We start from the raw sequence: 26,875 nt of genomic DNA on the forward strand, positions 1-26,875 counted from the left end.
CTGCCTTTTTAGATGGGTAAGTGGGTAACTTAATTTTGCTGAGTTGTTGCATGTAAGAGCAGCTCCTTCAGGCATTTTGAAGAACCTCCTCACTTTTCTTCACAGGAGATTTTTAAGCCTCTCTTCAAACCTGTTGCTTTTGTTAAAATGTGAGCTTTTGGAGCCTTATTAGCATACTGGCCTGATTTTGTGATTGGGTTTAGAGTTTTTTGAAACGAAAAAATCGAAACAGACAAAAAAGAGTTGCCTGTGCTACCTCAAAGAAGGCAGGACTTTGGTCTCTGTACTGCTTGGTGCTTGCTTGCTCTGCTCAAATGGTGCAAATTCCCTTTGGAAGGAAATGGGAATTGAGTCTGAAAGAAGCCCTGGCATGCTGGAGCTTATTTCATTCTGAAGGAGAAGGCATCCTGCATTGTACCAAATCCACACCTTACCCTGCAGGGACTGTGCTGATGGGGCAGCCCTTGGAGGGGGACTGAAGGTCCTAGCAGGTGGCCTCAGGGTGAGTTTCAAGTTAAAAGCAGTAAAACAGTCTGTGCTGTGAGTAAGGGTGATGTAATGCTCCCCCTCCTCCCTGCAGATTTTCGTAGTGCTGATCTGATGGGCTGTTCTCCACATTTGGTGGAATGTGTGGCACTTTATTTCATGAGGTGATATAATTGAAGTAAATGTGGCATGAGTCATCCTAGTGGTTATGTATGCAGAGGAGGAAGACTTTAAAATTAAGTCTGTGAAGGAAAGACCTACAAGGAATGCAGAAGATTTTTAGCATTGCCTCTTTTTTTTTTTTTTTTTTTTTTTTAATATGGAGAAATCCTTATCAGGAAAAAGGGAATTTTGCTAGAAGTCATTCAAGGGATTTTCCCTCCCCAAGTTTGGACATTCTCCATTCATGCAATATGTGGGCTAGAAAAATAAGGAGGTTCTTAATGAAAGAGGGGAAAGCAATTTAGACTTGGGTTAGATTACCTATCAAAGGCAGAGGCTGACCCTGCCCTCACATGTAGGAACTGAGTTGTTTTTGCTGTCAAAAAACCCAGGTTATTTCTCCAGGACTGGCAGAATTCCTTTATTTGTGGTATACTGGCCCCGTCCCTGCAAAACTTATACAAGATTGCATAGGGGGCATCAGAGGCTGGATCCAATGCTACAGAGAATTTACCCTGAAAAAAAATAAATTCTCTGAAACATGACTGGGACAAAGTAGGAGTCACATGCCAAAATAGCTCCATCCAAGCAGCAGTCCAGGCAGGTGCTAAACACAGCATCACCAGCATCTAGGAACTTCTGATTGCTCATATAAATACAACACCAGCTCTTGCAGGGTCTCAGGGCTGAAGTGTTTCTATTTAGTTAAAATGACCCACATTTAAAGTGAACAGGATGGAGCTTTTCACACACTAATGAGAAGAAATGGCCTTGGCCAATCGCAGTGTGCCAGCCATAGTGCCTGCTTTATAAATGAGATTAATGACTCAATTTGCAGTAAATGCTTCAGCAAAGAGAAACTTATTTTGTTATACTAATTGTGTCACATATGTGCCTCCAAACAGCAACTGTGTGGAGCTGGATTTCCCTGTGGTGCACAGGATGACTGGGCTCTGTGGGTTTATTAATGCCATTGCCCTGAATTCTGTGCTGCAGCTGATCATTTTGATCTTTGTGTTCAGTGCTGCAGCAGAAATGCTGGTGATGGCAGAAATTATTGTGTGGTATAATCCTGCCCATTAGTGAAAGGCACAAGAGTCTGTCTCTAATATAAGCTGTTCAAACCTATTTTCCCTGCTATCATGAACGAAACTCTAACGTTATTTACTTAGGCTTTCAATTAGTTTTTAATTGTAATGAAATGATGAATAATTGCCAGGGCCTCTAATTTGCTCAATAGCTACTGTGATTTTAATGGCTTTGTACGAACTTAAAGGTTGTCCATTTATAGGGCATACCATATTACTTTAATGGAGTAAATGAATTCAGAGTTTCATCAAATTAATCATTCCACTTACTTTTGCATTTGTTCCCATGTTACTAACAGGTTTGTTAATGTAAGTGTGAGAAAACAGGATTTGCTGACAATGGACCAACATCCACAGGGGGTGTAAATTAACCTTGCCACACTGAAATCTGCAACTTGCTTTACACCACCTAAAACTCTGCCTCGCTTTGTTCGTTATTCATCCTGTTATTCTGGTTTTGATATTGGATACAATTGTCCTCACATTTTTCATGCTTTTACACCACTGAAGTTTTGATGTTAGTGGAATTACTCAAAACTTACTGTGGGGCTAGTAAGAGAATTGTGTCTTAGGACACCATGAAGGGGGTTTCTTTCCAAATTTAATTTTTATGGAAAATTTCAAATTCCCTCCCCCCAACTTTTGTATCCAAATATATTTGGTGAGAAGTGTAGTGTAGGTCTGAATAATTTGCTTGACTGTGAAATTATCTTTATAAGTTTATTTCCATGCTTCATGCCTTGTTAAATATGCTTCTGATTTCAGCTGAAACTATTAGCAGTTGCTGTAAACAGAGCCTCTCTGTGAACTCTCTGCCCATTTACAGTGAGAAAGGATGGTGTTAATTTTATTTAGTATCTTCACAAAATACTGAAATGCGGAGTACTGTCCCATTGTCTGGGGAGCATTTGCATTTCCAAAGTGGTCTATGAAAAATCCAAAGTGCACACTTGTGCCTTTGAAGCCTACAAAGCAACACACAGTTAAAGTGCAGCCACTTTGTGCAGCCCATCCCGAAAAACACTGAAATATTGTGTCAGGTTCTTTATTGAAAGTTAGCATGCCCCTCAGCTTCATCCTCCCCTCCTGAGCTCAGCCTGGTGACAGCAGTAAAAATGATTGGTTTGTGCTCTGTTATATTTAGGTGGCAGTCCTGGACAATAAACCGCGTGTTACCGAGTTCAGGGGCTTTCACCAGCCGTGATGGACGGCCTGCAGATGGCCCTGGAGATGGGGCAGGGACAATTCCCTCCTGCAGCATGCTTTATGCCTGAAGCACAATTTCAGGGGTGTACCTGGCTGGAAGCAGAGCTGTGGGGGTGTCCCTGGCTGTGCTCCTGTGCCCGTGTCACGCAGAGCAGCGCCGCGGAAAACATGGAATGCTCTCAGGGGCTGCAGTGTGAGCCCTCTGCAGCCTCACTGTGACCGTCTCTGCAGCAAAGAGGGTATGGAATTTTGGGATCTGGTGAGCCTCTGTGTGTGCAAAACCCTGGTTATGATACGTAGCACGCTGCCTTGCTTTATGGAAGAGTCTGGAATATTACACTCTCGAATTTATAATACTCTACTGTGCATGGTTAATAAGTAGGTTTCTCCTGCTTTAGGAAGCCTCCCTGAAGGAAGAACAAACTGCATTAAAATGAACCCCAAACTCCAACAGGGGCAGCGTGGCACCAGGTGAAAAGGTTTCCCAGAGAGGCAATATACTGCAAGTGTAATATTCTGACTTCTTACAGTGAAGGCTTCTGACTGAAAGGTTTTCCTTGTCAGGGAGGATATGTTTGTGTTCTGACCTAAAAGCTCTCTGGTGGTAGAGGGAGGTCTCAGAATATAAAGAGAGCTTAAAAATATCATACGATACAGTGATTATTTTGCACAATTTTTTGAACTCTTGACTCAAAACACTTGGTGTGAAGAGAGCTGAATGCCAGTTTGTGTAAAAGAGGGATTCTACAATGTAGAAGTAAGGATTTACTAAAAGGATTTGGATAAGTTCCTCCTAGTATTCTACCTCAGTAGCTCCCATCTCTGGCTTCTGTGCTGTGGTGTGAAAAGATCTGCATCCCCAGATCAGCATATGGATTTTTATTCCAATGCTTCAATCTCTTATGTTAATGGCAAGGAGATGGAGATAAAATATGGTGCTGTGCTGATCTGAGAAGAGTGTATTTAGTGCTCTATACACTGCCTTATGCAATAGATTTTTTTCTACCATGTAACCCTGTCCTGGGGGAGGTGATTTGATTGGAAGCATGGCTGCAATTAACTCCAGAAAGTGTCCTGGACAAGGCTAATCTTGTTAACACCATACTACTGGAATGTGCTAGTTAATATCATGCTAAAAGCAATGTAAGAACTAAGATATTTGATTAAAAGTTTGTATATTTTATATTATTACTGCATGAGAAATCTCAGGTTGTACCTCTTTTTAAAAATGAAGGCTTGGCAACAATGTCCCTTTTTATTTACATAGAAATACAGATGTACAGCATAAACAAATACACCAGGTTTGTAATTCTGCAAAGTTCTCTGGTCCTTGTGTTCTTTTGTAGACTATCAGGGGAGAAAAGAACGAAAACCCAAGTGAATTGATCATCCCTTTACTCTCTGAATAATTTCAGTTAAGCACTATGTTATTTTTCCTACCAGGTTTTCAGCCAAAGCTGGCAGGCTTCTTTCTGTTAATCTTTGTGGTTTGCTCTCCTATTTCCAATACATTTTTTAGCTGCTGGGTGGATGCTATTATGGCACATCCAACCTTTGGTATAAATAATTTATTCTGAAAGTTCAGTATGTTATAACGTGCATGAAGCATCTTGCATTTATTTTTAATGCTTTTGCTTTCCTGAGAGCTTTCCACATCCAAAGCTACTGCCAGAGAAAACTGTCAATCTTCAAGCAGAAGGGAGAAACTTTTAGACCATATCATTCTATTTTTCTAGCTGTAAATCATATGCTTCTGGTGAAGAGTGGAGCAAATGGTTATTATTTACCATTTTGAAGAACCTGGCTTGGATGATGCGAAAATGTCTGTTTGCATTTGGTGTGAAGTCTCTGTAAGCAGCTCCCTGTGCTCACAAGCTTGTGAGCTGTGTGCTGGTCCCCTGTGGGAAGCCAGTGGAATTGTGCAACTGTTGAAGGGCAGTTGGGTGACTGATAGATGTGAGTGCTAAAAACATAAAAAAGAGGTGTAGCTGGGGCAGCAGTAGCCAGGAGTGCCTTGGAACTAGAGCACAACCAGGGGATGAACCCATCCCATATGACAGATGGAAAGACAGCTCACTTCAGTGGGGAAAGGTGAGCTGATCCCTCCAGGCAGTGGGGAGAATGGTCATAGGAATAATATTTTAGCTATTTTAGGCATTATTTAATGAAAAAATTATTGTTGGTGGGAGGCTGTTCGTTTTTTTTTGCGGGGGAGGGGGTTGGGGAGAGTGAGATGAAGGGGTTGGCAGGTTTTTTTAGATCTTAAAAGTTTGTTTGACATACTATCCTTGAATTTATGCTGACTTAGCCATAAAACTGTATTATGATTTAAAACTAAGCCAATTTGCCTTATGTGAGATGTATAAAACATTAAATTAATATCTTCCTTGTCTGCAGATAGCACAGAGAATGGCACAACAGGAGTGCAAGAGACGCTGTCTCTGGAGGCTTCCCCCGAAAACTGGAGCCTGCTGCTGCTCAGAGTTTCTATTGCCATGCTAGGCTGTGACACAGGCCTGTGACTTGCAGAGTTTCTCAGAAAAGAGGGCTGGTAATAGAGCGAGGAATGTCCAAGGGAGATTGAAAGAGGATGTGAAACTTCAGGAGTGAAATCAATGGACAGATTCAACAATGATAAAAGGAAATGGTCCGTGCACGCTCGTTTAGCATGCACAGGGATTTAACTATTTGTTGGCCTTTTAAGAGGCTTGTGCAATATGATGCAGTGCAATTGGAACTGAACCCATGGCTGCAGCAGTTTCCCACAGACTTTTGAACCATCTGCATGCTCAAGTCTCTTCAATAACAACATTAGAGGGGCACGTTGTGGCTGAAAATCAGTGCTGAGACATGGAAAGTGCTATGACAGCAGCTGTTACAAGGCACATCACAGCTCAGTGGCTGGAAGGGGAGGTTGAACTAATTCAGTTTCTGCATAAGAAAGTGCCACAAGTTCCAGGCAAAAGGGAGGAGCAGGAACAAAGGAGGCTTGCCAGTGGAATAGGATAATTAAATGCTGAGATAATTTACCTGGTGAATGGACACAAGGAGTCTTTCAAATTCATTCCAAGGAGTATTTTAGTCTTCTCTGACCCTGTAGATGAGTAAGGAAGATAAAATTTTCAGATTCAGCATCAGTGTATTTTGTGTTTATGTTCAGCTAGTTACCATATCTTACACTTCAGCCAATTGTCTGCAGGCCTAAAGAGGGTGGTTTAATTTTTTTTCCAATTTTAATTTTTTTTCCTCCTTAAATGCAGGAATGGGGAGAAGCAATCAGAGCTGGAAAGAGAACAGAACTCAAAACGTGATGGTAATGGATTGGTGCTGCTCACTCCATTCTCTGATTCATAATTCTTAGCTACCTGAGAATGATGATAGTTCTCTCACATGCTCAAGATCAAATTCTAATCTCTTTTAATGAGAGGTTTTGTCTCAGTGAATGGGCTGTGCTTTTCAGCAGATCAAACTCTATAATGTAATGGTCTTTTCTGGTCTTAGCATTAACAAATAGAGCTAGTTCAGTCTCTACCAAATACTGCTGTGCTTGTGTTGTTAAATTGCATTGGCTTGTACCAATACATTTCATGAAAATGCCAGTGCTGAGCAGTACTATGAGCTAATGGAGTTGCATTGAAATTAAAGGTAAATCCCAACTCACTTAAATTAGTTGGGAATTTGGTCTGCAGCATATTATATCTAACACAGTATTGAAAAAACTGAAATCCCCAAACAGCAAGTGCTCTCAGGTCTCAGCTGAGTTCCCTCTAAAACAACAAATTCAAGTACTGTGCCATGGCTCCTTAAAAAAACCCCTAAATTTTGACACAGAACAGAAATATATCATGATTTCTGTAATTGTTTTTGCCAATGCTGTTCTTGCCTTGGCTTGATTGAACCAGCAAATGAAAGCTGGACTATATTTTTTTCTTAAACCTTTCAGTAGATCAGATCTAATTCATACTTTTATTGCTTTGTTTCTATACTAACTTTAGTTAATTTATTCTAGATTTGTGCTGGACTGAGTGGAAGCAGAATGAAGTCTGTAGACTTAGGCTTGATTTCTAGATTTTGTAGTTGCTTACAAGAAAATCAGACAAAATTAAGAAGAGAATGATATTAGAAAATGTGGAATTACTTTCAGATTTGGTTTGGTTTTTTTTTTTTTCTTTTTTTAAGTATTGTTTCCAGGAGATCAATCTTTTCATTACCCTGTGATTTCATCCCAGTGATGAGAATGGATCACAGTAAGCCCAATAGCACTGGCTATTGCCTCCCCTGCAAAATGTGGATGCCATGAAATCTGCTGATTCCAATATGTGAGGCTCTTATTCACAGCCTTCATGCTTCTCTAGGTGTACCATTACTTTCTAAATATGCCATACCACTTACCACATGGGAAACCATTTCCCTCTGCCTGTTCCATTTGTACAAGTTGACACAAGCAGCAAATGCCACTAGCAGTCTGACTAAAATGAGCTATTCTGGTAGGTCTTTGCTTTCTGTGTATTTGCTGTGCTTTACTTGCCTCTGGCAAGTTACAAATGGGAGTAAGAAACATGACTTTTTGAGAGAAAACAAGCCTGAGTCTTATAAGAAAAGGAGGAATGAATAATCTGGGTAAATATTCCTTGCCACGCCGAATTAACTAGACCTACAGAAGAATCCTGCAGAAGCCATTTGTGGCACAATATGGGTCTGATTTTTCCTTCTCCATGCTGCAGTGACTTCACTGAAGTCCATGGGCCTGTTTTTCCAGAACATAAATCTCCAAGTCTGCCTGTGAGCTGCCTGCCAGCTTTGATTTGGGAGCTGCTGAGACATCAGGGCATGCCCAGTAGCTGTCAATGAACACTCCTGCCTAAAAACTCCATCACTGGGGCAGAACTTATGCTCTGTCACTGGCATACAATGTGTGAGCTTCACTGGTGCCATGTGCAAGGATAGCTATGGAGGTAAACACTGATAAATCCAAGCCACTCCTTCATATCCATGCCTTTATGGATACCAAAGCTGTTATGGATAGCAGAGGTGATATGAGCAGCCATACACAGTGGTGCAGCACAAACCTGCTGGGTAGCTGCTGGCTGAGGTGGAGTTGAGCTTCTGGAAAGGAGCCCTTTTAGGAAATAATTGACATTCAACAGGCTTGCCTGCATGACAAGTGTTTGAAGTGCAGAAGCTGTGAGCACATCGCAGGAACAACCAGGAAGCAAAGAGTTTTTGAAGGAATCTGACCTTGTATCACACATAGGTAAGTCTTCCTGACATAAGAGAAATCTAGATCCTAGAGAAATCCCTGGAGGAAGCTGTGGTTAAATCAGCAGAATTTACATGCAGATAAAAATTGCTTAGCCAGCTGCACCATTCCTCCAGCAGCACCAGCCTGGTCCTTGAAGTTTATTGCCTACTGCTGTGTGTGGAGTTCCAATTGTCAGATGGATGTAGTTTTACTGCAGTCAGGCTCCTGCATCCCTGTTTCAAAGGCAGCTGGTAGTTTTCCTTTCACTGCTTTTTTGGAAGAGACAATACACATATATACTGACTGAACTTTTATTGGTCCTCTGTACTGCTCATAAATCACTTCTGGGCCTGTATAGGGTTGGATAAGCTCAGATAAGCCCCCAGTCTAGCTGTGGGCCTAAATACAGTGCTGGGGTCCATCCCAGGGGGATTGCCACACACCCCATGGTATCTGTGCCCCCAGGGACGAGGAAGATTTTGCACTGAAATCCTGGTGACAACACCCAGCCCGTATCATTAGCTGGGCAGGAAAGGCAGCTGGCTCTGCAGGCATCCTACAACAAGTAACCCAGACCCCAAAGAGGCCTTGCTCAGCAGCAGACTGTGCTTGAGTTGTCCATTCTCCAGCCAGCAGAGCTGTGGAGATGGAGGTGCAGAACAGCCCCATGCCTTGTGTTCAGCACTGCCATGCTAGACAGGACAGAAACCTCAGGACATTTTTTCTATCCATTTGTCATTTAACAGGATGTGAGCCAGCTGGCATCTCTCCTCTGTGGCCTTGTCAGCAAGCCTCTTGTTTCATCCTGAATCTATTATGGCCCATTTTCCCTTGACTGCATGTTCAGTTTGCTGCTCCTGTTGCTGTGCCTCAGCACAGCACTCCTCTGATTTTCTGGATAACTTTTTCCTCTGTCAGTACCCCTATGAAGGGGGTGTCTGCATCATTCCAATGGCCTTTGATGGCAGTAGGCTTTATTTATCATACTAAACCCATGTAAAACAAATTTTAAGTCTCGTAAACCCCTGCTTTTCTGTATACCACTTGGGCAGAGTGCCCACTAAAAGTTTTTTTCTCCCATGCCATATTATTATTTGAGCTGCTACATCTTATTCCTTCTTTGAAGTCCTATTCATGACCACCTTTGCCTCTGAAACTGCTGTCCTTAAAGTTTCTGATGTCCCTTCTAACCTAGCAAAACATAAGTGGGAAGAAAGGGGTTTGTCCCAATTTCTATTTCAAAGAATCCAATCTTGCAGGAAAAGAAACTGAGCTCTGTTTACAGAAGCCCCAGATCAAACTCCTCTGATTGTTACTAGATCAAGGATTTCAGGTCAGGTTTATCCCTTTGCTAATGATTTTGTTATTGGTGAGGGCGTTGATTCAGTGAGTCTCTAATGTTTTTTGGCCATCAATTATCTCTCCATGGCTTGCTTTCTTTCAGCCTTGGAACAGAAATTCCCCAGACACCAGATGATTCATGGACACCTGTAGACAGCTGTAAGTCTAACTTAGCACTGCCATCATTTGCTGTTAGGGCCCCGACCATCTGTGTGTGTAAAATGCCACCAGCGTAAAGAGCAGAGCAACCTAAGTACAGGCTCTGAGAATATGAGAGCAGTAAGAAAGTCATTTATTCCTGGGAACCTCTACCATTTTGGCTGCACCAATGCATCCCCAGTCCCTTATTTAAAGCAGGTGGTGCAAGCTACAGGAATTAGGTGGGGATCCTGGGCTGTCTGTCCATCCTCACCTGCAGCGTGAGGATCCCTGCAATGAGGACCAAGCTCCTGACCCAGCCAGCCAAGCCTCAGTGCCAAGAGCTGGGAGGCAATGAGGCAGCAGCCAGAGCTGTCTGCCCTTTGTCTCTCTTACAGCTAACAGCTTTTATGCCTGAGGAAGGAATGAGAAAGCACTTTTTTTAAATAGTGTGTTATATAGCCTGCTGCGTGTGTACGTGCTTTCCCAGATGTGGGGAGGGCAGCTTCGGGGGGAAGTTGTTTTCACTTCTGGTGAACGTGTGTCAGTAAGTTTAACAAATTGCTAACTAAAACAGAATCCAGTCTATATAGAAGACTGCTGGTACTTAAAAAAAAATGTAGCTCTTCAGCAGCCCATCTCATGTACACATGTCTTTGAGGCACAAGAGAGGTAAAGCAATTCCCATCTTGCCCTGGTTTGTTGCATTAAGGGACCTTGAGAACAAGAAATGGCTTCTAGAAATGTGGAGCTCTCCAAGAGACAGACTATCCCATTAATGTCAATGAAATGATTTCTAGTTTCATAATAAACCCCCTCTGCATAATTCTTCCACTCTTTATATATCCCATAAAGATTCTGCCTGCATGGAACGAAAGGCAAAAGGGGAGAGATGGGGGAAAAAAGTCGGAAAGGAGAGAGGGGGAAAAAAACCCAAACAAAATTAATCAGATTACTTGTAGACTGGGAAACTTAGAATGAGTGTTCCCTGCCCTAGAAAAGAAATGGTTGAAACCACATCATATTTATTTCAGCAGTGTGGATGAGAGATGTTGTATTATGTTCTCTACTTCATATTCCATTTTCTCCCTCTACTGGCAGCCAGAGACAGTGAAGTTGCAGCTAATAGAAAACAACAAAACTCTCAAAAGGCTGAAGCATTCAGGAATCTCAAAACTCTGCAGTATATGCAGAGAAATTAGGTCGTACCATACTTGAGTCCAATTAGTGCTGGAAATGGCTGACAGTCATCCCCTGCACGGAGCAGAATCATTCCTAGAGAAGATTAGTGCAGCTAAATGCAACCCTCTTTCCTTTAGAGAGAAAGTGCACAATCTCACAAGTTCATGTTACAGTAAATATTGGCTGCACAATCAAACCTGGAAATTACTTAGATGTATATATATATTTAATTTTATTTTTTTAAGGAACCTCTTCAGATCTGTAAGTTTAGAAATAGTGTTTCTTGTCTTTAGGTTATAATGATGTTGTCTGTACTTCTACGGGCTGCTGATTCTTCGCTTTGTTTTTGTTTTTTTAAACTTTCTTTTGAAAATGTTTTTTTATAATATACAGACCTAAGGGGAAAATCTTGCTAAAACAGCTGTAAGAAAAAGATTCTGTAATATGTATTTAAAAAAAAAGGATTAATTTTATTCCATAAAAGTTCTTTAAAACAGTGGGCTTTTAGATAAATTAAAGCTTACTGGCAGTACATATTTATTAATAATACTGCCCTATAGGAGAAAATAAGCGTTACAGGCTTACTTAAAAGGAATAGCTAGCAAGAAAGAATAGAATCTTGCCTATAATGCAGATACTACCTTCTGCTCTATAGGGCTGGGGTATTAACCTTGCAAATAATGTTATACTAATGACTACAAACCATAAACTATAAATCTTATAACTATATATCGACCTGGTATGGAAGTGTTTATACAGTCTCTGTAGCAAGACAGAATCAGTAGTATTGAATTAATAGCATTAAGCTTTTTAACTATTCTTTGAGATACTGTAGTGCATATTTTAAGCATTTTATGGTTGAATAAATGGAGGCAGAAAAGAGTTTGTTTAACAGCCCAGAAGTGCAGATTTCTAATCCTCCTTTTATTGATACACCTATTAAAGACAGGTGGAGATTTTTTTTCTCTTGGAGGGATGCATTTAGAGCAATAGCTGCTGAGGCTTAGAGAAGTAAAGTACATTTAGTAGGAATTTAGCTAGGGGAAAATGCTGGCAGATGCTAAGGAATATTCAAGTTAAACAAAGACATCTGTAAGCAGTGGCAGTGCTGGGAGAATAATTCTGTAGTCAGCAGTAAAGGAGACCTGAGTTAGAGCTGCCATGGCAGGCACAGGCTGGGGCTGGGATGTGAGGAAGATTTCACAGAAGTTTTGTAATTCAGCTGAGGGAGCCAGACAAAACCACTGGAAGTTTATAAATAAGCAAAGCTTGAAAACAAAGCATTAATAGTGTAGAAAGTCTAGGAATAAGAACATCTTGAGTTTTTTCATACCTTCTTACCACTGCTCAGTTGTTTGCCCAAACCTGGAACATCTCTATGAGTGGTGCTTCTTGAGCACAGCTGCTTTCCTGCCACGGGCAGCTGCTCTGTGGAGATGGGCAGAGATGCTTCTCCTCTGTCCTAGAGCTGTACAGGGTCTTCCATCCATTTGTTAGCTCTCTGCCCTGGTCAGCACCAAAGCACAAGTCCAGCTCCTTCATTTTATTAATGTCCTGCTCATAGAAAAGTGAATACCTTGTTTTGCTGTTTTGATGAGGAATCACCTTCATTGCAACAATTAAACCTTACAGAGGTTCAATGCGTACAAAGGTGTTCCAGGCAATGGATGGCAAAGGTTCACACAGAGATTTAATACCTTTGCATTATTACAACTGTGTACAACAATAATTAACTCCCTTCACTCTTTCAGAGACTCTTGCTGTGGCCTCAGCTTGCCCACAGCAGCACTGGCTGGGAGTTTGTAGAAATACCTCTTCTCTGTAACTGTGTGTGCAGTAGCTACATTAAATCTGCATTTTTGTCTAGCCTAGATGGAAAGATCAGTTAAAAAGTAATTGCCACTTCCTTTTCTCCCACTGTGATTGCATACAATGAAATCAAGGTGAGAATCAAGGCTCTTTCCCTGCAGAACTAAAGATCTCAAACTAGTGGTCCTGTTGCCCAAATATTGTAGCATCTTCCTGACTTTAGTCTTCAGACTTTTTCTGTGCAGTTTTTTTTTGAAGATGAACTGGTAAAACATTGCCATACAATGAGAAATATTACATGCAAGCTCCTGTTCATAGATTGATTATTGCTTTCTTTGGGAACTTCACATAAAGCTGGATGATAATTTGACAAGTGGGGGACTTCCAGAAGGGGTTTTCAGAGTGGGCATGCAAGGCAATAGGATATTGTTATGGCTGGATACATAAATCCTACACATTGAGGGGTGTGGTAGTGCCTAAGAAATGCCTCTTAAATTGTGAATGGAGGGTCCTGGGCACAGTTCCACAAGACTTAGAGGGAAGATTCCCTGTAGAGTGTTCTGGAAAGATGTAGTTGGATATGCTCTGAGTTGTGACTTCTGCATGAAACCATAAAACAAGCCTTATAATAAATCAGCCATATCCTCTGAAAGGATTTCTTTAACTGCTTTAAAACTTTACATAACACAGAGATGTTATTTGCTTTTATGTAGATGCTTTAATTAAATATATACAAAGTTATTTGTGAACTACTATTATTTATGTAGTATATGTTGTTAGTCTTTCTTGTCAAGGGAACAGGTGTTTTATTCCTATTAAAATTCACCATAAATGAGTCCCAGCCTGCTTTGAAACAGACAAAATATTTTGGACTGGGTCTTGATTTGGGTTTGTAACAGTGACCTTTTCTTTGCAGGTGATACATCTGTTGGTTTTGGTCATGTTCCCCCTCCAGAGCAGAAGACAAAGCCTGGTTGTTCAGCAGAGCCAGTGTGAGCTCAGAAAACTAAACAGGGAGAAAATTTGGACTTTTAAATCAATATTGTATGTCTAAATTCAACTTTTTCCTAAATCATCTATTTACCTCCAATTCACTTCTGTAGCTCTTGTGGTGTGTGTTGCAGCAGGCTGAGTTGTTTTCTGTCTTATTCAAGCTGCAAGTGGAAATGGTGAGCTAAACAGGCTCTGAAGTTTGTCTCTAATTTGTGTTTATCAGTTAGCTGTGGTTACTACTGCCAGCTCCAAAATACTAATGTTGCAATTAGCACCATTTTCTGCTGTGTGCTAGAAAATACATGCTGCAAATAGTAAGATTTGAGGAGTGTACTGAAGTAATAAGACCAGGCCAAAGGGATGTCAAATGCTTTCGGCTTCCATTGGCCTCTGAGATTTTGGAACTCAGTGATTTTCAACCTCAGGCCTTTAGAAAGGATTTCTTTTTCTTTTCATTATGCTCTCAGAGATTTGGGGGTTTGTGCTTCTTTCCCCCTTCACCTCTCCCCTCCCAGAACATTATGGAGGAACAGTTTTGATTTCCTTGGTCATAATAACAGTTCCCTCATTCTATGCCCTGTGGTCAAATGCAGCTTCATGTGTTGGACAGCTGATTGCAAGGATTTCCTTCACAAAAAGTATGTCAGCAAGCAGGATATGTCCTGCAGCACCCTGCAACGTGCCAGGTGTGTAAATGACAACAGTCAGATGTGCAGTTAAGCAGGAACTAACAGGAATTCAGAAAAACAAGCAAAGAAAGCAATTTGGGAACATCTTGAGACAGTTTGTATATGGCATTTAGATAAATGGGCAAAAATGCCTTGCAAAGGAACCTCTCATCTGATCAAAAAGACCTTTTGCTTCTCCGTGTATATTTCTGAGGGGCATATAAATGTGGTAGATAAACACTTTGATAGCAAAATCAAGAGGGAAATGTAGCCATAGCTACTGGGATATGTGTGTAAGACTGGGAGATCTGATATGTATTTGCCATTAAAAGGAAATATGTCTGTACATATTGCTGCCAAGCTCCTAACAGTGCTTTTTATTTTCCTCCTACTACATGGACAGTGTCATCTTCCTTCCTTAAATATTATTCTTACAGGAGCAAAAGCCTTACAGCACAAAATCTCAATATATTGAAGATTTGAGTGCAGGAGGTAAGCACAGATTTCTTAAAAACATTCTTATTGTTTTTGCTTTTGAATATTAAAAATATTGAAATAATTATTTATTTCCTCTAACATCCATACAGGTCATGCACTATAACCTTCTACATATGTGGTCAAGTAGATCAGCAGCTAACTTTAGCAATTTTTCCAGTTTTTCCAAACAAAAGGAGGTTTTGCTTGTGCATTGAGTATGTCTGCTCCCATGGATAGTTCTGAATCCCTTTTAGGCACTTGAAAATAATGGGCCACTAATTTATGGGTGGAATTTTTGGTTTTAGCCTAGCTTGCTGCTGCTAGTGCCAAAGAATTTAGTTGCCTAAAGGCCAAAAATATGGTAAGGGCTAAAATCCAGGGTTAAATGTTGATATCTTTTCTATGTCTACTTGTGTTGCTCTGTGTTAATGGTGCTTTTTCATGGATTGTGGTGCACTCTGTGTTCATGCTGACCCAGCAATTCTGGGTCATGTAAGATGTTGGGCATGTATTGGGCATGTAAGATGTTGTAGCAGGTGGATTTCATCTTAATAACAAGTAAATTTTATCCAAAGAAAGAGAAAAAAATGTCACTTTGCCACATACCAAAGTAGAAGAGTTCTCCCTTGCTTTTCTGGTGCTAGCAGGTCGAGATAGTTATAGGAAACTGGTTATTATTTCATATTTTAGTGCATGGTGTTCACTGTGGCCTTAATCATGTGTGAAGGAAGATGTGCCACATCTGACCTTAACAAACAAACAAAAAGTGTGATCTGAGACAACCTGCAAGTGGAGGAAGGGAGGGATGAGAATGATGGGAGGGAAACACCACAAAATTATTTAAATGTTCCCTGTACAAACAGTGAAGAACTGTGAGAGTTATCATTGGTTGCACTTGCCTCGGCCATGAAGAGTTTCACTTGTACTTTAACTGGGTTCCACCTCTTTTCCTTTTCCCCCTCTAGTTTGGCTCATGTCCTGATATACAGATATGCTGCATTAGCAGTCCAAATTTGGTGTTTTCCTGCTAGGTCAGGTAGATTTTTTCCCATTTGTCATGGAATAGCCTAACTCAGGATGTGCTTCATGTGCTTCAGCACATGTGCAATGAAGGCCAGGAAATGCCACATTTCCACAGCATTGGGTGTGCTTGCTCTATTATGAGTCAGGAAGATTTGAGAAATTGATGTAATACACTAAATAAATTATGCATCATTCAGTGATTATTTCTGATTTTCATTTTTATTTTCCCCCAAGAATTCCTAAACCATGCCATATATTATCAGCAAGTCAACATGTTATTAATCCAAATTCTTCAATGAATTTTTTGCAGAAATGTGTGGGCAACTAAGTTTTATTGAGAAATTTTTACCAAAATGAAACTGCAGTTTACCCACTTCTTGCTGTCAAGTACAGAAATTGTGTATTGCAGAAGGAGGAAAAACACAGGATGTGATGTGGTTCCTGTCATCTGTTGGAAAGGATTATGAGTAACCAGTAAATTTGAAATTTAGCATCTGAACATAAATTATCAGCTGAAAATCATGGATGTATGTTAGGTAAAGGATCACTTATATATTTCTGCAAATATGAGCATGGTGGTTTTTCTGTTTAGTCCTTTCCAGGTAGCAGCACAATGCTAAGTTATTAGGTAATAGGCTTATTCTAAGTTGGTCTCCTAAAGCAAATTGCATCTCTGTCAGAGTCCTACAAGGGAAAGTGAAACAAATGAAAAAAATTTGGTGTTCTCAGATACAGTGTGGGAAGAAAGGAAAGCAGAAGAATCCTATAATTTTCTGGAATTTATATGCATACATACTTTTAAAATTAACTTTCTTTTTAAAAGAAATAGAGGGAAATTTAGCTTGTTCTGATTCTCTAAAGCTGTGGGAAAAAAATTCATGCTTTGCATTGAATTTATATTGTTAGATTCAGCAACTGCTTACAGTAATTACAGCATTATCTGTCATGGTGCTTCTGTACTAAATATGCTTCACATTCAGCATCTTTCATTATTTTTGTCAATCCCTTCAGCCAATTTGTCATAGATAAAGTCACTTGAAAATCTAGATAATCTTCTCTGCTTGGCATCTATGGGAAGTGGTAAATGCCATGGCGTTCACATTAGAAGCAATTACATTCTCTACTTCTGTCCTTAGCCTTATTTACAGTCATTGATAGTCTTGGTATTTCAAAACATTTTGTTAGACTACTTTCACACTATTTTTTTCCTACTGTCTTTATAGTTTTTTTTTTTTGCAAGTTCCCTGAGAACAAAATTTCTGTCTTGGAACTAGAGACACTGCACAAGGGAAGATGCTGTTGCAAGCATTATTGTTCTGGAGAAAGAGTTGCTTCCTATGGTAGGACGTCTCCTAGTACAAAGGAGAGGGTGGGAGAGGAAATCTGGATTCAGAAGGGGATGCTCTGCACTTTTGCAAGCTTGCAGCCTTGAAGCTCCCATTGCCTGTGACTGCCCATGGCACAGAAGTGAAAAGAAACATTACAGAGCTGAGGGGAGGAAAAAAGAAACAAAACCAAAGTGGGAATGGGGTTTAATGCACAGTGATTCACCTAGAGGGCAGAAAAAAGGGAAGGGTCAAACAAAGGTTCTGTGTCATCAATGGGCATCAATGTTCACCTGTAATTCAGCTCGGGCCTCCAAAGGGGCAAAGCTTGAAGAAAATGGTCCAAGTTTTGTGATTTATTACAGCCTTTGTCCTTGCTGTACAGAAGGTGTCCATGTCACCTGCATTTAGGGGTATTGAACTGTCCTGTGGAGGCTGTGGTGTCTCTTGCTAGTGCCTGTTTAAGGAGTGAGAAAGATTAGTCTCCCAAGAAAGGGGTCTAAAAAGCTTGTTCACAACTGAAGGCCCTTCCCCCAGCACAATTTCCTTTTAAGCCATTTTCCACTGTGAGAGTTCAGAACAGAAATATTTTGTCTAGTTTCTCCCTTAAAGTTATATTTGGAGACTGCTGTACGAGGAAAAAAAAAACCTCTGCAAACTGATGCAGAGTATTATTAATTTTTACCCTCATTATTTTTTACTTGCCTTGGCTTATTTTTGTAGTTCTGCCTTTCTTCCTCCTCACCAGATTGTTTATACTTAAAAAGAAATAAGCCTTCTGCTTGTTGCAGAGTCAGTTCTCTTTACATTTTTTCTGAAGTTAACACTGGTTTCTGTTGTCCTTTTCCATGTTTAGACATAGCCAGGATAAATTTCAATGACAGCCTTTCCAACTGTTTCTAAATATTTCTCATTTTTCTTGCCGACTAATTTCCATATGCTGCAGGATTCAAAGCGAAATCCCATAAGGCATGCTCTGCATCCCTCCAGCCCCTCCCAAAAGTGGAGGGGCTCCATGGGCTCAGGTGGAGCTCAGTTTCCACACTCCCAGCACCAGCAGGTCTGCTGGGAGTGGGAGGACAGTGGAGCAGCCACTCAGAGCCACCTGGGCTGCCAGAGAGCCCAGAGCCCTGCCAGACCCGTGCCAAGGCACCAGCTTGGGGTGGGAATCTTCAGGAGGCATGGATCAGCCAGGAGATGCTTTACATTTCTCTCTCTTACTCTCTCCTCAGTAACCTTTGCTGGCAAAGTAAAAGCCTGGTGTTGCTTTTTATTTTTGGCAGTTTTTTTTTTTTATTTTTAAAGTCTCCTTCGTGGCAAATTACTTGCTTGTTTTACCTATTGACTCTGTTCTTTCAGATTAGTTTTCTAATCTGAAAATTGTGTGACACGGGTAGGGTATAATCCCCTCCTCAGTAAACTATTTAGCAGTGTGTGCACAGCCTTGCTATTTAAATAATAGCATCTGTATTGGAGGTGTCACTTTCAGGAGAGGAGGCTTCATCACTTCTACTAGGACATCATTTTTATGTAGACAAGGCCTTAAGCAAAGTCTTATCAGGTACTCTTCTAGAAAAAAGAAAACAACCCACAAATGGCATCAAACCAAAAACAACCCATCCCACCAGAAAAAGCTCACCAAGAGGCCCCCAAAGCACTCCCTCTGTCCAAGAAAAGCCCACCCTTCAAGTCTCATGAATGAAAACCAGAAGCTGCAGGCTCATTTTGCCATAGAAGCACCTAAGCAGCATCAGCAGGTAAATGTGGCTATTCAGCTGTGCTGCCTGCAGACACTGCAGCTTTGCTGCAGCTCAACCTCTCTGATCTCTTAACAGGGACTCAGTGGGAGAGGCAGAGACGTGCCAGACCAGCTCCAGCCCTGCATCAGGAAATCTGGCCATGCATTATTGCAACCGTGGTGGTTCAAACTGGAAACTGTGAGTAGTCCTCAAGGAGTTATCCTGGCATCCCCTCTCACTCACTGGGAATTGTGTAGACTCTCATGGAAGACAGTGAGGCTCAGAAGATAGAAATTAGGTCACTGATGGCTGTTGTTTTAAAATTAGCTGAGCTTACTTCTCAGTTATCTCTCAAGTTAATTGCAATTCCATGAATTAAGTCCCCTGTAATGGCATCATTATTGATTCCCCAAACCTACAGTATTGTATAATGCCAGGATCTAATCAAAAATCTGCTGGCTAAATACAGATTGCCCCCTGTCTATACTGGGAGAAAGCAGGGCAGCCTCCAGTACCTCTCCCACAGCATGTTGGACTGTGGACACCAAAACTTGCCTAGAGGTTCAGGGTGGCCTGGAACATACTGAAAGTGCCCTGTGGGTTGAGTACTAAGCTCAGTTCTCCTGTAGTTATCTCAAAAGCCCAGCTGATACTGTCTCTCTTTGTCCCTTTAACATTGTTCATTCCATTTTAACTTTTTTTTCCCCCGTTTTAAAAGCATCCACTTTGCTCTGTGACTCTTTAAAGCTGTGAGTATTGTCATGTGGGCCATGACTGCTGTGTCTGGGACAGCCCTTCTAGCCTTGCACATCCTAGCTGTACTTTTGTCCTTTGGGTAAAACCTCATGTCTGCAGCTGATTCAGCAAAGAAACTTTCGTGTGAGCCAAAAACTCCTGCAGGATCAAGCAGCACTGGATGCAGGGGCAGTGAAGTGATGCAAGGCACTCATCAGCCACCTGACTGAAGCTGGGAAGGTAACTGGATTTTCAGGTGTTTCTGCAGTGTTTACCTGATCTCTTAGGAATCCTGAGCTGGGGGGAAGGAGTTGGGATACACATTTCACCATGCAGACAAGGGTGTCTTTAGAAGGAATGGGGTGGTGGATGTATTACAGAACAGCCTGTGCTCACAGTCACCCTCAAAGTACTTTATGATGACACAGCCAGCGAACTCAAACAGGTCCTTTCCATAGACTTTGAGAGAAAGGCCATAATTCTCTTACTGTCTTTGTGGAGGAAAGGAGTCAGTAATAATCCTTATCTTAAATTTCACAAATTTTTATTTTTATTTTCTGGCTTGATTTCTTTACAAGTTAGCTAAAAGAGGTTTCTGCCTAAAAAAAACCCAAAAAAACCAAAAAACCTTATAAGTATCCCTTAAGAGCTTTTAAAATACTTGTATCTAAAAACATAAAAAGTGGTATTGAAGAGACCACTGTCTTAGCATAAGATATACAGTACCTAAAGAATAACATGGATTTATATTAGGCTGTAAAGATAATAATGTTGAGGGGTTTACAATCCCTCAGTTTCCCAAGGATGTCTGGTAATGATGTGATCATTTCACAGTGCCTCCTATTTTCTCTACTTTCCTTGTCACATAAATAAGGAGTCAAAGTTTTAATACCTTGTAAATAGTATTCTCTAAGTTATAGTAATGTAATATACTACTTTGACCTTTTCAATATTGTGTGATTTGGTTGGTTGGTCTCTCTATTTATAGCTGTGCTGAGTGGTATGGCATGAGTAAGTGGATATCAGCTAATGAAAATATAAAATACTGGAGAAGCCAAGTGAACATACAAAATGTATGGCATTAAGTATTGAAATTCTGATAAATCATCCTTGTGACAAAAGGTATAATGAGATTAGAAATTGCAACGAAAAAATTAATCTTTTCTAATGACATAGATTGTGCCTAGGCGGGTAAATGGTGTGAATTTAACTTGATCTCATTATAGTCCTAAATTTGTAATCTCATTTTCCTCCTCAGATGCTTCACTTAAAGAAGGCAGCAGTGTGTGTGTGTGTGTGTGATTGGGTGTGATGCATTCTATATTTGGAAAAAGTTACTTAATCCTTCAACTTCAGCGCACCAGGAAGTGAATAATGCTCGAATCAGAGGGAAACTTCCCTCCAAAGATTCAAATAGTCCTTTGGTTCTTATTCAAAGTTCTGCAGAATGCAACCAGCATTGACTGACTCCATAAATCTTCCCCATTCCAGTGGTCTCAGGCCTTTGAAAACTGTTCCAGGCTGGTAGGAGAGACAAATGCAGAATAATTAGAGCAGAGAACTCCACAGCCAAGCCATAGATTACAAAGATGAGGATTCAGCTGTCAGTGCTGAGCAAGAGCTATGTTTTGAAGCATGGCAGGCCTGCAGTGGACCTGGAAGCCTCTCTTAGCCAGCCATTACCCTCTGGATCATGATTTTTTACTCACTTGCTCCATGAAGCAGATGACTAAGGGGGAGGTGGGAGGGAAATGAAGAATGTTATTTCTTTGAGCAAGTTGTGTCTTTTCTCTTTCCCTATATACCATATTCTTTCAGCTGTGCTGTCTAAGTACTAAATGTTGCACTCAAGGCTCTGACAGATTTTAGCTGTGCTCATTTGTCCTGAGAAGGTAGAGGACAAAAGAATTATCTGCTTATTCTTGTGCATCCATAACCAGAAATGTGAGCACATGCAGGAGCATCCTTCCCAACAAGTGGGTGCATAACTGAAGTTACAGCCTGAGGTCTCCTGCCTCCTCACTGAGAAAGAAAGAATGTAGAATCCGGGCTTTGAGTTGCTGTCAGGGCTGGATATGCAGTGATTTCTTTCTCAACCTTGGACTAGGAATATGCATGAGCAAGTAATGAGACATTTAGGAGCCCAAATTAGTCTTTTCTCTTAGCAACTTCCTTCTTCCCACACCTCAAAACACTCTAACCAGTCCTTCCCTCTTTATAATCCACCTCCAGCATTTAAGCAACAAAAAAGCTTCCCAAATGCAAGTGCTTTCCACAGGAATGCATCTAACAGAGGCATCTGGGCAGAGAGGGGGGATGTTGGGAGAGCTGGATGGGAGAGCAAGCCTGTGTCCCCATTAACAGTCCCTGCCCATCTGTTTTGTTACTGCTGACAGGGGGATCTCTCTGTTTTCCTTGCTTCCCACTGCCCCAGTTGAGCAGAAATCTGAGCAGAAGATGAAATCTCCCCTGCCAATCTTGTGCCCACAGACTCAGTCACAGTAGCCCTGGGACCTGAGATGATAAACTGTATAAACTGTAAGTAGGTTAAGAATAAGCATCTTGATAGGGAGGGAAAGGAAAAAAAAAACACAAAATCTTTTAAGGTGGTTGATGTGGTACAGATTTTTACTAATAGAGCAATGTCAGTATTTTGAGCACAGAAAAATCCTACCTCCTGCCATATTTCAGATCCCCTCATCAAAGCATAACATGGATAACTGATTTTTTTTCAATTCATCATTTACAATTTCTTCTAATCTGGGCAAAGCTCTGTGGGTGCAGGGTGTGTTGTGTTTGTACTCTACAGAGCTAATTAACACGAGGCAGACAGTGGCACAGAACACAAGTTTGGCAAAGCCATTGGCAGCTGAAAGCACATCCAAAATGGAGAGTGTTGGGCAACCTCAGTATGATGCAGAATTAAGAGTCATGCCTGCACTAAATAACTTATTAATAGACAGAGTGACTGGAAACAACATTGAAGGATATGTATGACTGAGGGTTATGCAGAGTCAGAAAGCTTCTTGATCAGTGAAAATTGCTACCTTCTACAGTTCTCTGTGTCTGCAAGGTTACCAAATGTGGGAGGATTGTGCTCTGCTCCTACAGGTGACACGAGGCTGCAGATTTCCCTTCCCCACCCTCAGTTTCTGTAAGCTTCATGATTTTTAATTGCTGATGATTTGGAAATCAGTAAGAGAAAATATTTCTCTTTTTTGTTAGATATATTTGGATTAAAAAAAGAAAAAAAAAGTTGCCACATTGTCTCATCATAAATAAGTCTATGAAGGAAAAACTCTTCTGTGAGGGTGAGGAGAAGCTGCACCATGGGAATCTGTATTGCCTGTATCAGGGAAAAAAATGTAAATGGATTTTAACTAGCTAACTGGAGTGATAGAAGCAAGTGACTCCTGTGAGGAAATTGAGGAAATATGGTCTTTTGTTCTCCTTTTCTTCCACTTGTGCAAAGCTGCCACATGTAGGCTGCCCTTCACGACTGTCCTCCTCTGAGGATGGGCACAGATATCATGCATGCATCTATTCTTGGGTTTGTGTATTCAACACAGAATTCTGCCAAGCAGAGAAGAAGTCAGTCTTTCTACAAAAGGCTGGTTTTTTTTGATAGAGAAGTTCAAAAAAGCCAAAGGTTCCAATGTCCCCATATTCCAGTATCTACAGGATGGCTACAGAGAAAGTGGAAACTCCCTTTTTACAGAGGGGCAGTGGGTACAAGTTACTCCAGAGGATTCTGCTTGGAAATAAAGATAACTTTTCCCAATGAGAACAATGAGGAATAATCTCCCTAGGGAAGTGACAGATTCTGCAGTGTTGAACATTTGAGTGCCTGGACAGGGTGCTGGGCCATCTTGTCTACACTTTGCCAAGAAAGGTTTGACCAGATGATCCTTGAGGTCTCTTTCAACCCGATATTCTATAGTTTTATAAAATGTATTTTTAAAATGTGTTTTAATTTTGCCTCTTGTCTGCCAAACGTAAATCTGACTTGTTCCCTGTCCAGTCCCTCATGGCCTAGTTAGGTCTAGGTCTTGGGGGAGTGGCTCACTATATCCAAACTATGCAGCTTTGTAAGCTCACAGCTTTCATTTTTCTCCTCCTCCAGGCTCTTTTTCCCAAAGGAAAAATTTCCTAAAGCCATTTTCACTCTGAGCTGCCCAATTCCTTCTGCTGACTGAGCCAGGAGGCTTAATGTACCAGCAGAGTGGGACCCTGAGCCAGGGGCAGTGCTGAACAGCCAGGGTGCTGGGACAGACTTTCTGTTGCCAAAACACTGTCCCTTCAAGCAAGCATTACTGGAAATATTTGCATTTTCCAGGTCTTGTTTTACAAAACCCCCAAGGAGAACAAAGCAGCTTTAAAAGCAAAGATAGTCTTTTTTGAGGACAGTTCTTGTTTTATGTTGCCTTTTGTTTTCCTTTTTACTTCACCTCTTGCAAGGTGAATCCTTTTTTGCCTGTTTTGTAATAAAAGTTGTCTGAACAGAAAGCAACTCAGAAAGCCACTGTGGTATAGGGCATTCAAGCCCACAGTAAAAAATGCCACTTTCTACCTGCAAGAGTTGATCTTTGCAAGGGTCTTTTCTCTGTCTGCTGTTGAGGTGCTGGAGCTGAAAGGCTGAGCCCTGTTTGCCTAGTTCTCTTCCTTCTGTACCTTTGAGCCCCAGTAATTCTCCCTCTGCCAAACCAACCCTTTTCCACCACAGGATCACATTTGGTAAGGGCTTGTGAAGCAACCACATCTGTAGCTTGTGTGAAGTCTTCCACCTCTTGTCTCACATACATGAAGAAATACCATAATTACCCCCCTTGATTGTGGTGTCTTGCCATTCAGATGGAACAGAAAGATATCCAGAAACTCCACAATTGCAACAGATGTGCATGTCACAAAAAGAAAGGTAAAAGGGAAATGTATCAAAATATCTGAAAAAATTCTAGTTTCTGTTTTAAGGAAAACTGGTGGTGGTGGGCAACAGGGTGGGGTTTGGGTTGAGTTGGGTGGAAATGGAATGTATATTGTGCTACAAGCACAGTCTCAGTATTCCCCAGTGTGCACTCACAGTTATCTCTGTGTTTAAAGAGAAATTTGCTTTTTGCAGCAAAACTATCATTTAACACACACAGAATAAAATGGAACATTAAGAGTTTTAAGTTAATATCATGTTTGTTATCTGTTCTTTTTCTGCATTTATGGGATCAGTGATGGTTTGATTTCTCTTCCATGCTGTTCCATTTCCCCTCTCTTTATTTGAGCCATTTTGGCAACATTCATCCCTAACTCGATAAATGTACTCACAGCCTTTGTTTCAATGCACTTTCATATGCTGATTAAGTAGTTCTCTGACAGCATTATGTCTCCTAATATATATATATATTTCTAATATTACTGCACCAAAATAAAAAGCAATAAACAGTGCTAAATGACTTTTTGAACCATTATTATTATATAAGAATACCAAAGTACAATTTTGAACTGTCTGCAAAATCTTTAGGAGATGTAAAGGTCTGTTGCTTTGGAAGAGTTCTAAAATTTTGGACCAAATTCAATACCTGCACTGACAGGTGACAGTGATTTGGTGCTCTAAATGCAATGAGCCTACTTTTCTTTGCTCTGAAAGCTATTGCAACAGGCAATATATCCTGTCAAAAATCCCTCACTTTTGTCAGATCATTTGACTGTCTTAATGACGTTTGACCATAGCATATACTTAGTGAATTTTTAAAACACTCTTGAACTGAAGCCCTTCCTAATTTGCCAGGCACTTAAACAATAAAAACGAATGCAGTGACAGAATTCATTCTGTGGCAGTGACCTTGAGCTGCTGGCAAAGATCTGAAAGCGTCACCTGGTGCTCTTCACCCAAGACCAGTTGCAACTGTGCCCTTCAAACCTTCACTGTATCGTGAAGGTTTTATTCCCTGTAAACCAGACACGTTCACCTCACTTACTCTGGTCAGAGCAGTCCTTCATCCTCTGTTTCAGAAACAGGATGACCTGCTCAGTTATCCAAGTTCATATTCAATTAGCAGCTAAGGATTCCTAATTTAAATACCCCTAGGGAAAACATAAGCTTTTTAGAAGAGATACTTGGACAAGTTAAGCGTGATTCATATTAGCAGCAATTTGTAAAAGCTGGGTCTCACTGAAGATTACATCTGTTGTTAAGAAGTGTTAACTAGAACAGGCAGAGACTGTGGTGATTACGTGCATTATCTACACCCTGGGGGAGCTGTGTTGTTATTTGAGGGAAGTTCATGCTGTACTACTGAATTTGGATGGGAAAACATTCCAAAAATATGGCAGTATTTACTTGGAGCGCCAGGGTTTTGACAATTTCCAAATCAGGCTTGAAGTCTTTTGCAAAAGATGCTGTGGGGTCTTTGGTCCTTCTTCTTCTAGGGGGAGGGTCTGTGGACAACTTAAATAAAAACTGCAAAACCTGGGCCATACCTTAAATTAAACTTATTAGCTTGTAAAATTTTCTACACTGAGGCATGGCAATGGTTTCTAAAACACCTTTTATTTTGCTTGAAAGAGCACATCTTTCCAAACCTGGAAATTGATGTTGACATAAACCTTTAGGATCCAAGCCAAACCCAGCTTGTGTGGGTGCCAGGAAGACAATGCTGCTGAACACTGGGGAGCTGCTGATCCCTGGCAGACCAAACAGGGCACTGCTCTGTGGCAGGGTTTTGGCTTGGGAATTTCCCTCTCTTTTCCAGGTATGGATCCTATTTCCCACCTGTGCTGCAGGGCTCCACACTACCAAAGGAATAGGAAAAAAAAATAAGCAGGACAGACTCAGGCTCGGTACACCTACTGTGGCTAGAAAATGCTTAGTTTTGCCAGTGATTGCTTTTATTTAAGAAAAAAAAAAGTAGCACTAAGCAAAATCTGAGCCTTGAAAGCTTTCCTTAGTATATTGAAGTGTTATAGCTCTGGTGTGTGGTTCATTATTTTCCCTTGAACCACAGGACTCTGACTGGAGTTCTTGCCAGGGAGCCACCACAAACTCCCATGGGTGATGGGATGTAGTGTTCCACTGGGAACCTCACTGCAGGGGCATAGATGGAAAAGAAATATGAACTATCTGAAATATAACTTTTAAGAGGAATTGCAATAACTCATGTTTTGAAAATCCTTTTCATTTTTTGCATAGTCGTTTTTTTTTTCATCTTCCCATCTTTATACATTTCAGATTAGAAAAATATCCACTCTCTTCCATGGAAAGCAAAAACTCCTA

Source organism: Molothrus aeneus, chromosome 3, assembly GCF_037042795.1.
Source record: "Molothrus aeneus isolate 106 chromosome 3, BPBGC_Maene_1.0, whole genome shotgun sequence".
Taxonomy (NCBI): domain Eukaryota; kingdom Metazoa; phylum Chordata; class Aves; order Passeriformes; family Icteridae; genus Molothrus; species Molothrus aeneus.